At 43.3% G+C, this 12,954-nt stretch overlaps 1 protein-coding gene across 2 annotated transcripts in view; it reads left to right on the top strand.

The window, feature by feature from the left end:
- Positions 1-12,954, top strand: part of CPA6 (carboxypeptidase A6) — a 101,820-nt gene that overhangs the window by 34,020 nt on the left and 54,846 nt on the right. The gene's annotated exons all lie outside the window — the stretch shown is intronic.

The raw sequence follows: 12,954 nt of genomic DNA on the forward strand, positions 1-12,954 counted from the left end.
GGTGGTGTCAGGAAATAATTCAGGGGAGACACGGTCGTCCGACCGATAGATGGATGGTACAAATAGGACAACACAAGAGTGCTTTCACTTAAAGCTAAACTTTACTTAGTCTCAAGCACGTACACACGTCTGCAACAGGTTAGTAAAACACCCTCGCCCTCAATAATTACCAAAGTTGAGTGTGGCTCTCGAATGATACCGAGCAGGCTTCCGATGGCCAATCGTTCGTCTGCCGGTGGGGACGAAGATGCGTCCAGATGTGAAAAGTCCTCAAGGAGCCCTCAAGGCGTTCCCCCCAACTCAAACTTCCATTCCCTATTTATCCATTAGTATTACAATAACATGTCACTCAAAAACTTGTTAGGCAAGCACTTTTTAAAGGTTAGACAAGAGGTTTTCTTCTGACCATCATTTTTCATCCTTGCTAAGTAACTTCAGGACAGCAACAGCACAAGTTTATCTTATTGATAAACTAGGCAAATATAACTTAGATAGGGCCACGATAAGGTGGGTGCATAATTGGCTGGATAACCGTAGTCAGAGAGTTGTTGTTAACGGTTCTAAATCCTGCTGGAAAGGGATAGCAAGTGGAGTTCCTCAAGGGTCTGTTTTGGGACCCGTACTGTTCAATATCTTCATCAATGATGTAGATATTGGGATAGAGAGTACGCTTATTAAGTTTGCAGATGATACCAAACTGGGTGGGGTTGCAACTTCTTTGGAGGATAGGGACATAATTCAAAATGACCTTAGAAAGTTAGAGAAATGGTCAGAGGTAAACAGGATGAGGTTTAATAAAGAGAAATGCAAAGTGCTCCACTTAGGAAGGAACAATCAGTTCCATACATACAAGATGGGAAGCGACTGTCTAGGAAGGAGCATGGCGGAAAGGGATCTAGGGGTCATAGTGGACCACAAGTTGAATATGAGTCAACAGTGTGATGCTGTTGCAAAAAAAGCAAATATGATTCTAGGTTGTATCAACAGGTGTGTTGTAAGCAAAACTCGTGAAGTCATTCTGCCACTCTACTCTGCACTAGTTAGGCCTCAGCTGGAGTACTGTGTCCAGTTCTGGGCGCCACATTTCAAGAAAGATGTGGAGAAATTGGAAAGGGTACAGAGAAGAGCGACAAGAATGATTAAAGGTTTAGAGAACATGACCTATGAAGCCAGGCTTCATGAACTGGGCTTGTTTAGTTTGGAAAAAAGAAGATTAAGGGGGGACATGATAGCGGTTTTCAAATATCTAAAAGGGTGTCACAAGGAGGAAGGCGAAAATTTGTTCCTCTTGGTTTCTGAGGACAGGACAAGGAGTAATGGGCTTAAAGTGCAGCAGGGGAGGTTTAGATTGGACATTAGGAAAAAATTCCTAACTGTCAGGGTGGTCAAATATTGGAATAAATTGCCAACGGTGGAATCTGTGGTGGAATCTCCCTCTCTGGAGATATTTAAGAACAGGTTAGATAGACATCTGTCAGGGATGGTGTAGACGGAGCTTGATCCTGCCTTGAGGGCGAGGGGCTGGACTCGACGACCTCTTGAGGTCCCTTCCAGTCCTATTATTCTATGATTCTATGATTCTAAGACCAGAATTTCCTTGGCTCACCTTTTTGTTTAACATGGAACCTCCACTGACAGCACTGGAAGATTTTGAAGTCTTCCTTTTCACTTCCCTGTCCAGCTGTCTAATTCCTTACTTTCAGCACAAAGAGAAATAAAACAAGTGCAGAGCCAGTTGACTGAAGAGCAGATTATGGCCCTAAAACTGCAAAGGACTTAGCCTGCGCAGACTTCCAAAGTCACCAAAATCTTCCAGTCACCAAGATTCTGCAAGAACAGAAGGTTCTACATATGGGGATTCTCTTGCAGGATCAAAACCTAAATCTGCTGCTCTAAATGTACAAGTGCTTGACAAAATGAAGTATCCTGCTGGGACAGACAAGCATAAAAGCTAGTCAGACCCTGTGGGAGCCAACATTAATGAGCTCCATCTGCAGCAAAATAAGCAATGTTTCTTTCACATACCTACTGTTAAATACCCCTGATCTCACACAAGTTCCATCTGGTGTGCAATCCTTAACTTCATGTTTGGACAACACTAAAACGTTTAAAGGAACAGCACATTCAAAACAGAGCACCATCAAATCAAATACCTTGTTGGGGTAACTGTTATACTGACTTTCAGACCTTATTAAAAAGGTAATAATGTATTTAAAGGGGCACAACTTAAAATCACACTTCTCTGTGAATTGTTTTTAAGCCTAATATTATTGCAATTAACATCTAATGTCCAGATCCTTGCAAGCACTTATGCCTAACTTCAATTATATGGATAAAGTTACATGTGTGTTTGTTTACAGCACTGGGACCTAAGCTTGCTTTGTCTGAGAGTTTAAAACATATATTCTGTATTTATTCAGTACTTTGTGCATCTGACAGCACACTGTCCCTACATACAGAATATCCCTGCTATAAGTCCTCCCATTCCCCACTCTTATGTTGAGCAAAAAAAGAACCAGTTTGCGCAAACGTAAGTCAGCTGTGAGGAAAAAAAATTCCCCTCTTTACGTTGTTTCACTATACATTCCAAAACACATGGACGAATCTTGGACGCATAGTGGGGTTGCTCTTTACACAAGTAACTGTGTACATGTGAGCAGTCCCAATTAACTCAAATTACTTACATGCATACATGTCAGTAGGCTCAGATCCTTTGTGAGTAGTCAGTTCCTCTCTTAGGGTATGTCTACACTACAAAGTTAATTCGAACTAACAGACGTTAGTTCGAATTAACTTTGATAGGCGCTACACAGGCAAACCGCTAGTTCGAACTTAATTCGAACTAGCGGAGCGCTTAATTCGAACTAGGTTAACCTCATTCTACGAGGACTAACGCCTAGTTCGAATTAACTAGTTCGAATTAAGGGCTGTGTAGCCACTTAATTCAAACTAATGGGAGGCTAGCCCTCCCCAGCTTTCCCTGGTGGCTATTCTGGGCACCACCAGGGAAACTCGTCTGCCCCCCTCCCGGCCCCAGAGCTCTTAAAGGGGCACGGTCTGGCTACGGTGCCTGTGCCAGGTGCAAACCTGCCAGCACCCAGCCAGCAGACCCTGCACCTGGCACGGCACGAACCAGCCACCCGCTGCCACCCAGCCCTCCGCCTCTTCCCGGGACCAGGCTGGCGGCTCCCGGGAGCCTGCCCAGGTCTGCAAGAGATGGGCGCCCACCAGGTCTAGTGCGGAGATCGTGGACCTCATCCACGACCTCCGCACTAGGCACAGGAAAGTGGCCATTTAGGGCAGGATAGCTGCCAGCCTGGCCACCCAGGAGCAGGTTTGCATGAAAATCAGGGTGGTCCAGTGAGACCCCCGACCCTGAGCCCTGAGCCTAGAATTCAGTGGCTGAATCTGGACGCCAGTTCCGACTTACATACAGATTCAACTTAAGAACAAACCTACAGTCCCTATCTTGTATGTAACCCGGGGACTGCCTGTAAACATTTACTAACTGTAAATTAGTAAAACAGAAACAGAAGGGGACAATTTCAAGTGACTATCCTGTGACTACCCTTCCTGGGAAACATACAGTACTAAATGGTATTGATGGGCTTTAGGAGATGCCATCTCCAATCTCCAATAGACGGTTGGAGATTAGGACTTTTTAATACACTATTGAAGCATGTATTGACTCTAAAAATAGAACCCAACTGGGCGATCCCTGCCAAAGAAGAAGCTGTCTGAGCCTAAATGGGATTTAAAGGGATATAGCCATGCTAAAAATTATATATTGCAGAGGCATGCTGCAGTCCTGCAAAGACTTACCTGTTTAACTGTATTCATGTGAATAGCTCCATTAATTTCCATGGTAGCAAAGTTAAGCACATGCTATTGCAAAAGTGGGCCAAATTAATTTACACTACTTATCACATTAGGTTCTTAAAATAAGTAGAATTTTATGTCAATATTTTTGCACTGTTTATTGTAGCTGGGAGAACAAAATAATTCAATTTTGCAGAAGATTTGGATATTTCAAAGTTTGGTTTCATTCTGATTCAGAACACAACTCCCAATTTGGAAATGTACCTCTAAATGGAATGGGCGCCCATGGTGGGCTGCTCCAGACCCTTCAATGACCGTCAGTCTCCAACTGCTGAGCCCAAGTTCCAGGCTAGCAGGAAATCAGACAGGTTTGTCCTGCAATTTCATCAAAATTGGACAGTCTCCACAATAAACAAATAGATAAAAGAACTGGGAAAGTAGAAAAAAGGTTTCATCTGAATTTTTCCAACACTCTGTGTGTGTGTGTGTGTGTGTGTGTGTGTTTCTCTTTCTCTCAACTTGGAAAATGGAAAAAAAATGAAGGCATTTGCATGCTCTCATTTTCAGAGCTGCAGTTTGGGTAGCAAGCCTTGCTATGCAATACATGTAATTGTTTTCAATGTAATAAAAAAATGAAAAGAAAACAAAAACTCGTAAACGCAGGAGGTAAAATGTACAATTGTTCCTACCTTGTTTTCTGGTTCTGACCCTGACAACCTTCCCCTCCCCCTCTGATAATAGTGATTAAAGTTTACAAAGCCATTCACGGGATTTAGACACCCAATTCATATTCACTTTAATAGCAGGAAAGCATCTAAATCCTTTCAATAGCTTTGAAAACCTCTTCCCATGGGACAGTTTTACAGACCAGTAGTGCAGCTGTAAAAAGCAAAATAGGTTTTAAAAAATCTAGCAGACAAATAATGAGTTAGAGAAGATGGGTATTAGTACAATAATTGTAAGGTGGATAAGAAACTAGCTAAAAGGGACATGGCACAGATTAGATTTTAAAAAAGATGAACTGTTGGCTTGTGGGAGTTTATGATGGAGTTCTTCAAGGATGAGTCTTGAGATAATCTTATTGTATATATTTTAGTGATCTTGACTCAAAAAGTAGGAATGTGCTGTGGCGTAGTGGGGGTGCTGTCTGCTCTGTAACCCAGGGTCCCCCTGCGCAGTGATGTGTAATTCCCACTGACTCACCCAAATGTGTATTAACCCAGACACCTAGGCTCAGCCTGAGGACATAACGGGATTCCCAGGGGGAGAGACAGAGGGAGAGAGGCGGAGACCAACACCAGATTTCGGGGGAAGGGGCAGTTGCTGGCTGCAAAACATGAAGGAAGCAGCCTTAGCTGAGGACTGAGGGTCTAGTGATGACAATGAACCCCTTAGTCCAAGGGGTCTGAGGCTTCCTGGCCCTAACTCCTGAAACGGCATCACGTCTATGCTGTTCTCTATCCTGGAGGCGCAATAGTCTTTTTATACTACTGGTTGGTGGAGTCTCATCTTGCTGCAGACAGGGAGCAGGATTGGGGGGTACCTGACGTGCTGCCACATGTGCTAAGGAAGTTTGCTGGTGATTCAAAGTTGGGAAACTTTGAAAACACAGAGGAGGATCAGAGTATGTTGCTGGAAGATCTGAATGTACTTCAATACTGGAGTTACAGAAATGGAATAAAATTCAATAGTACAAAGTTCTAGTCATGCACTAAGGCAGGGGTTCTCAAACTTTGTGATACCACGATCCCCCTCTAAGTTGCTCGCAACCTCCCTCTAAGTTGCTTGCGATCCCCCGGGGGGTTGGGACCACAGTTTGAGAAACGCGGCACTAAAAGTATGTCTACATTGCATTCCTCTTTCGAGAGAGGAATGCAAATGCAGATGAACAAAATTGCAAATGAAGCGCAGATTTGAATTTCCAGTGCTTCATTTGCATAATCGCGTCCAGATGCTATTTCGAAATACCCTATTTCGAAAAAAGAAACACTGTGTAGACACGGTTATTTCAAAAGAAAACCCTTCTTTCAAAATAACCTTTAAACCTCATTTTATAAGGAGTAAGGGTTATTTCTAGGGAAGCAGCAGTTGGCAGGAACAGAAGCTGAGGGTGACATGGGTATGTTGATTGATCCTAGGATGTCTATGAGCTATTAGTGTGATGCTGCTGAAAAAAATGAAAATGTGAACCTAGGCAGTCAAGACATTTCCAGTAGATATTGAGAAGTATTAATGCCATTGTACAAGGCACCCATTTAATATCTATTTTGGAATACTGTTTACAATTCTAGTCACCCACATTCAAAAAAGATTAATCCAAACTGTATCGGGTACAGAGAAGCACTAGTAGGGTAATCAGGGGAATGGAGGGCCTGCCTTGTAAGAGGAGACTAAAAAAGCTTGGCTCTTTAGCCCAGTAAAAAGAAGGCAGAGAGGGGATATAACTGCTTTCTATAAAAACACCAGGAGATAAAAAACAGGGAATATGAAGAACTATTTAAGCTAAAGGACAGATGATGTCGCAAAAAAATGGGTGTAACTGACCACAACCAAAATCATCAGAGGAGTGAAGTTCTAGACAAGCATCACAATAGGATTGGAGGGGGGGGAGGGGAGGGGAGAGGACACAATTATTTTGAGAGTGAGCTGAACAAATGTACTAATATGATTGTATCATGGGGTTTCTTGTGATGGTAGAAGGCAAGGGCTGGGCAACCATAAGTTCACTTCTGTTTTATATCTTATGTTTCTAAAAGCTCATTCCTAAAGGCTTCAGCCAGCCACATGCAGGGTCCATGAAAGGATTTCTTCTCTCTTTCATGTATCTGGTTTGTGGTTGTGTGTGTTTCTTTCCTCTGAAGTATCAGAGAAAGCCAGGGCTGGAGATGGTACAGTGGATAGGATGAGCCAATACTCTGAGGTGACATCAAGCACACTCTCTGGTGCTTGGCTGGCTCGCATTTGTTCCCATACTGAGGGTCTAACTCGGGTGGGAAATAAAACAGTGGCGGTTCCCCAGGACTAGCCCCTGGTGGGCCGCTGCTATATTTATCTGTGACTCCCAGGGATTATTTCTGATCAACAGACCCCCCTCACCATTAGATTAAGAGATTAGCAATTGCATATTATGTAAGGAATTTTGTTATCTGGCAGAGTAACTCATCAAGGAAAAAGTTCTTTATAGGGAAAATCACGGTAGTGGTTTACTTGGGCTGCTCTATATCACAGACACCAAAGGGGAAGGGAGTTTATTTTTAGGAAAACAACTTTCTGAATGAAAAATAGTCTATCTCAAGGTCCTCCCAACCCCTCCAAAATCTATATTTAGCTCCAAGATCTCTTATGAAGTAAACTATTGCAAGCAAATGAAAGACAATCCCAGATAGTACTAGTTTTGTGGGAGCAGGTGTTGGAAACAGCTGGTATGGAACAAATGATCCATGAAAGGACTCGTCACTCAGGTCTAATTTGGGGCCAATGTTGTGGCTATTGTTGCTAGCCTGACCTTCTATCAGGGACAAGGCAAAGGGATTAGAGGCACTTGGCTCAGCTATAGTTATTGCTAGATCAGATATTTCATTCAGATTTGAAGTCAGTGTAATTTGCTCCACATTTATTAGACATTTAAAATGAGTTCTGGCCGTTTGTTCTAATTTTTTCTCATTTTGCCATGTATTTAAAATTTTATCTTGTCATAATACCATCTTGTAATAAAAATTTTGGCATTACAATGTCCAAAAATTTGACATGTCAATTCTAGGGATCTAAGGGTATGTCTACACTGCAAAGTTAATTCGAAATAACAGCCGTTATTTTGAATTAACTTTAATAGTGTCTATACATGCAAACTGCTATTTCGAAATTAATTCAAAATAGCGGAACACTTAATTCAAATTTGGTAAACCTCATTCTATGAGGGGTAACGCCAAATTCAAAATAGCTATTTCGAAATAAGTGCTGTGTAGACACTTAATTTGAAATAGGGGGCCTCCAGCCCTTCCCAGGGAGCCCTGGTGGCGACTCTGGGCATAACCAGGAAACTTATTCTCCTCTCCCCCAGCCCTGGAGCCATTAAAGGGGTAGACCCTGGTCACAGTGCCAGCTCCAAGCCTGCCAGCCCAGAGCCAGCAGTGTCCACCAGGGCCCCTGACCCAGTGGCCCCAAAACATGAGCCAGCAAGCCACTTGCAGCCAGCCCTCCACCGCTTCCCAGGAGCAGTCTGCTAGCTCCCAGGAGCCTGACAGGGGCTGAAGAAGGTGGGCGCCTTCCTGGTCCAGGGTGGAGATCATGGACCTTATTCAGGGTTGGGAGGGATGCCCCCAATATCCATGATCTCCACACTAAATGGAGGAACGCGGCCATCTATGGCAGGATAGCTGCCAGCCTGGCCACCAAAGGCCACCTGTGAATCCAGGAGCAGGTTTGCATGAAAATCAAGTTGGTCCAACGAGACCCTGATGGGCTACATGTGGCTCTCGGGCCGCAGGTTGCCCACCACTGTTTTAGGTGATCAGTTTGAAACACTGATCCAGCTGAGCCTCATTTTCCCACATACAGTCCTGATATTTGCCATCTTCCTAAAGACATTGTGAAACCTAACTGAGCAATGGCAGGGAATCACCACTGTCCAAGTGCAGTTTTACACAAGTGTAATGTTACGGAAAAATGGACGAAGAGATTACATTATATCCTTTTTTTCTTTTGTTACCAGCAAAAGCAAGTTTACATTTCTGTAATGTTTTACCAACAAGCAGCAGCAAGTCTTGCCTAGTCTTATAATACCACTGTAGACATGACCTAAGTCTTGCCAGAAAGTCTGAAGTCCTTATAGGCTTAAAGTATGATCTGAAGTGCTCCACAGCATCCCAATGTGTGCAGCACCTTAAGGGACACAGCATTGCATGGTTTAGTCAAGAAAATAAACATAAAAATCCAACCTTGCATGCCTTTTAAAATATATATTTATGGTTATCTGGCTGTCCGTGGTATTTATATAGCCCCCATGACATCACCAGAGTTCCTCATAATCTTAGAAGTATTATGCTGACAACACCCCTATGAGGTAGGAAAGTACTGTTGCCTTTTTACAGGTGGCAAGTTAAGTCACAAAGAGACTAAGGATGTGTCTACACTGCACTGTTATTTCGAGATAACTTGCATTTCGGAATAACAATATGAGCATCTACACAGCTATTCTGTTATTTTGAAATAATCAACAGCTTATTTTGAAATCTGTAAACCTCATTCTACGAGGAATAACACCTATTCCAAAATAGCTGTTTCGAAATAAGGCATGTGTAGACACTCCACTACTGCTATTTCGAAATAGCCCCTCACCAGGGTTATTCTAAGTTATTCCTCCCCATGTCTCCTGGGGCTCTAAATCTAGATAGCACGTCTACATTAGGGAAGCCTGCCTCAGACTAATTTTGAGGCTTCCCTGCAGTGTAGACATGTTATTTCGAAATAAGCATGCAGTGTAGACATATACCCTAAGTGATTTGTCCAAGGTCACCAGGTAATTTCCTTCCTTCTCTCCTCTTATCTAAGGCTATGTACTGTGTATGAAGGCAGAGTAGCATCCATTGGGGATTACACAACCCATCACCAAATATAGGTGAGCAGTTCCTTTGAGTAGCTTTACTAGGGCAACCTAATACAGAAGAAGAGAGAGTTTGCCTTCAGGGGACTGCTTGCCACTTTACCTGCAGCAGCAGACACATGTTCAAAGTAGAAGACAGGAAATATCTAGGCCCTGCTGGTTCCTACACACAGTGATCCCCTCCTTTGTCCTGTTTCCAGCTGTACTAAGCTACACACACACACACTACAGTGTGGTCGTATATCCAAACAACAGGCACTCCTCTTGCTGCCTCTGACGCAGAGGCAGCAAGCAAGGGAAAAGGCAGGAGCTAGTGCCCATGGAGAGCCGGCTCCTATGTAGCCACTTGCCCCCTTCCACTCCCTGTACTGCTGCCTCTGTTAGAGAAGAAGCAGCCTGAAAAGTGAGGGGGACAGGCGGGAGCTGGTACATGCAGGAAGCTGGCTTTCAGTGCATACTGGCTCCCACCAAACTGTCCTCCCCCAACTCCCACTGCTGCCTCTGATAGAGAGGGAGCAGTGTGGGATGTGAGGGAGCAGGCGGGAGCCAATATGTGCAGGGAACTAGTTTTTAAGCCAGCTCCCCACGCATGCCAGCTTTCGCAGAGCCACTGCTCTCACCCCTTGCTGCTGCCTCTGAATCAGAGGCTGCAGCTTGTGGGGGGGGCAGGTGGGAGCTGGTACACGCTGCTTTGAAGCCGGCTCTTTGCATATACCAGCTCCCACCAAGACAACTGGCTCCTCCCTCTCCCCCTCCCCCCTGTGTGTAAATGTTTATCTGCTGAAAATTTCTCCAGGAAAGTCAATGATCTGGCTTCTGCTTCTCATCCACCAGCTTCATCTAGTCAGTCCATTTAATATATTGCTGTTTGCTTATGAGGGTGTGCAAATGGCTTCATTTTTGTTTACACCATTTCAATTCAGCCCATTATATCATAGCTTGAAAATTCCACTTGCCAGTTCCCACTGGTAAATGGACAACTTGTTCTGGTAAGTGTGAGGTCCTACGTCATCAATTTCTGCAAAACATAAGTCTTGTTTGTTTATTTTGTTTAAAAAATAAAGGTGTCTCTATCCCTTATGCGTACAGAGATACCCTTGCAATATAAACTGATGGATTGCTAACTTCCTGCATCACCCAACAGTTCTAGCATCTCATTTGTTCATAGACTTTTCAAATATGTAATGAACACCCTGTGACGGGGTGCAGTCACAGAAGACCCATTGGGGGTTCCCTCCCTGGAGGGCCGACAAGGCCACTGACACTCGCCTTCCTGCTCTCTGGGGCTTCTCACAGCTCGGTCCTGCTGGGCCGGCTCTGCTTGTCTCCCCCAGCCAAGGCACCAAGCTAAGCTCAATGTCCCCCTCCCCTCCCAAGCAGTACAGATGCTGAATCTCTTCAGGTACAAGGAAAGTGCAGTTTAGGGCCCAGCTTCCCGGGATACCACTCCCCAAATGGGATCAGAACCCCAAAGGAATTATTTAGGTATGCCCCCTTTAGCAATGAAAGGGGGAATGTACACACTGATTGCCCCTCCCAGGTAACATTATTTGCCCTGGGCTTGATAGAAAATAAAAGTGATTTTATTAAGTACAAGCAGTAGGAGTGAGAACAGGCAGAGCAAAGTAGATTACAAACTCAAAATCATAGAAAACGCTTAGCTAACTTTAACACTGAAACCTCAGTACACAAACTTATTACAAACTCACCCTAAAACTGTTTTTATTGTACAGTTAAGCTTTCCAAACCAGGGATATTCCTCACCCTGGGGTTTTTGGTTCCTTCCCTCAGAAGTCATCTGGCCAGTTGGGGTGGACATGTGACTTCTGCAGACCAACCACTGCTAAGACTTAAGGATAAAAGAGGTTGTTTAACAGTTGGTCATCAAGACATTGAAGGTAACACTCATGCTGGCTTTCATTCACACATCTAAAAACATAAAGCACTCCACATGTCTAATTTCACACACAAGAATGATACATACATGAAAATAAGATAAACAGATCCAGATGACTATGACATGAAGATTGATAGGTTACATGAAGCAATTTGTTCAAAGCACTTCTGAGCTAAATGCATTCATGTCCGTAAGTTCTTTTAAAGCATAGGGGGAGTCTGTCACACACTCTTCTGTCCAGTTTCATTAATCTGAACCTCTCATGCTGCTGTGAAACTGACCAGAGTCATATCAATTGCTGTCTATTGTAGTTTGGGAAATCTAAGGTCAATACAGGAATTATTCATACGGGAGAGCAGTGCTCTGTCCCCAGAAAAAGACAGTAGAGACTGAGAGCCAGGAGGGCAAAGAAGGAAAAAAGCAAATGTCTTTTACTTTGTTTTTATCCCATGGCAGCATTTTTTTTATCCTCTTATTTAAAAAAAAAAAGGGATACCCTTATAATTTGAGCCTGTATTATGGTGTTTTTAAATGGCTTCCATGCAGCTTGCAGGCATTACACCCTTGTGCGTGTTCCTTTTAATTTCCATTTAACTAGCTTCCTCGTTTTTGTTTTGTTCGCCTTTCTGATGTTAAATACTATAGTGATGGACTTCTTTGATATTTCTGCCCCCCTAAGGATTCTTACTGCTATATTCAACCATGCAATTTCTGTCCAGAGAGATTATGTGGTACACTTTGATTGCTTTAAGATTTTTACTTTATTTGACTATATGTTTTCTTTCGCCTATTGTGCCATTCTCCCCAGTGATCTATTCTGCCATTCCTATATACTTTGTACCCTGTTATTACCGTGTCTCACTGATTATCATAATTCCACCAAGTTTCTGTGGTGCCTATTGTATTAATATTCTCATTTAATACTAGGCACTCAGATTCACTCCTCATAGTATATAGACTTCTAGAATTTGTATATAAGCACTTATAGGGTTGCCAGGTATCCGGTATTGACTCAGACAGTCCAGTATTTTCACCTCCTGTCCGGTAAAAAAATTCAGAAAATATTGGACACCTAAAATGTCTGGTATTTTCTTTTTTTTTCCCCTGCCAGGAGGCGAAAATACAGAACATCTGGCAACCCTACAACACACTCAGCAACTAGGCCCAGCCCCCGGACCTCTCGCCAGGTCCCCGGACGCCTCCCCACTCCTCTGTTTACCTGGTTCTGTAGGGGTTTGTCTTGTGGCTGGAACAGAAAAACAAACTGGCCACCGGCAAAAAAGCCTCTTCTTAAAGGGGCCTTGCTGAATTTTTTTTTTTCTTAACTGCTGTCAGGGTCCCCCCTTTTTTTTCTCCTCAACAACTTCTGTCTCTCCCCTTTTTTTTCCTCAACAGAATGTTTTTCCTGGTTTTTTGGGGGGAGGGTGTTCGGTATTTTTGTTTAAACCATCTGGCAATCCTAAGCACTTATAAAATTTGTCATTTTTTAATTGCCTGCCTTCATATGATGCAATCGATTCAGATTCTTTTTCCTTTAACTGTTTCTCTTCAGTTCTCACCTGTATTTTATCGATGTCTATCCTCTCTTCTATACTGAGATATAGATAATCCCATGGGGCATCTCTGTCCAAACCAT

The sequence above is a fragment of the Pelodiscus sinensis genome, chromosome 2 (assembly GCF_049634645.1).
Source record: "Pelodiscus sinensis isolate JC-2024 chromosome 2, ASM4963464v1, whole genome shotgun sequence".
NCBI classification, from domain to species: Eukaryota; Metazoa; Chordata; order Testudines; family Trionychidae; genus Pelodiscus; species Pelodiscus sinensis.